This window comes from Acyrthosiphon pisum, chromosome X (genome assembly GCF_005508785.2).
Source record: "Acyrthosiphon pisum isolate AL4f chromosome X, pea_aphid_22Mar2018_4r6ur, whole genome shotgun sequence".
NCBI lineage: Eukaryota > Metazoa > Arthropoda > Insecta > Hemiptera > Aphididae > Acyrthosiphon > Acyrthosiphon pisum.
In genome coordinates this window covers 91,271,530-91,272,536 of record NC_042493.1, presented here as the reverse complement: position 1 = coordinate 91,272,536, position 1,007 = coordinate 91,271,530, and the positions used below count along the sequence as shown (strand labels likewise).

At 24.2% G+C, this 1,007-nt stretch overlaps 2 protein-coding genes across 3 annotated transcripts in view; one reads left to right on the top strand and one right to left on the bottom strand.

Annotated features, from left to right (window-relative positions):
- LOC100572843 (tubulin polyglutamylase TTLL6) overlaps nt 1-1,007 on the bottom strand; it is a 34,144-nt gene that overhangs the window by 3,560 nt on the left and 29,577 nt on the right. The gene's annotated exons all lie outside the window — the stretch shown is intronic.
- Nucleotides 1-1,007, top strand: part of LOC100163512 (lutropin-choriogonadotropic hormone receptor-like) — an 86,333-nt gene that overhangs the window by 76,015 nt on the left and 9,311 nt on the right. The window lies entirely within an intron of this gene.

The window sequence follows — 1,007 nt, the reverse complement described above, 5'->3', positions numbered from 1 at the left end:
AGTCAACTGATATATGATTTAGGAATTTGAAGTTTTTAATATACCTATATATTGTGACAATCATTTTATGAGAAAGTTATTCTTTTATATTTCTTTTGAATGAATATTTTGTAGCTTGAGACTCTTTGAAATCGTAATAATAACAATAATTATTAGTTGGTATTTACTGGGTATTTAGTGATAAACATGTTCGGTAAAATATTCTAAATATTATCATAATCTTTGAACGCCAAATTTTATTATACTATAGGTACCTAATTTAAAAACGATTGACCTATAAAATATATTCTATATAGTAAATCGATTGCGATCGTACATAATAATATATGCATTATGCATAAAAATTTATCACAAATCATAATTATATTCATTGCCATCACTGTCCTCCACCAAAACGATAGCGAAGTAAGACGAATACTCATAATAATAATTGTGTCTGCTCACTGTTATCCACCAGCAATTTTATTTATTTTACTTTTATCATGCGAATAATATATATACCTATTTCTTCTCAAAACGTTTCGCTATTACTTAAGGCTGTACGAAATGAATGCGTGAAACGCATACCAAGTTCAAAATAGGCGAGTCCTACCAATATACAGTGTTCGGATTAGATAAGTATTTTTTTTATCTATATAAAGATAAAGATAATGTAACTCAAATGGATCTAGATAGGTATAAAACTATAAAAGATAACTTAACTCATATTTATCTAGATAAAGATAAAGATAAATGCTTTTTTATCTAAATAAAAAAAGATACATTTTTTTAAATGGGTTTTAAATTTAGGTAGTAATAATAATGATAATAATAATGATATAAATAAAAATAATTTCATTATTTATAAACCATAAAATTGGTTTGAGAATCTGTATAAATATTTAAAATGCGTTTGTACAATTTCACGATTTTTATCAATAAAAAATGTATCTAGATGAATTTATTTAAATCAGTAAAAAAATTATCTAAGATGAACGTTTAGATACCTCGTACTCCTTATCTAGATA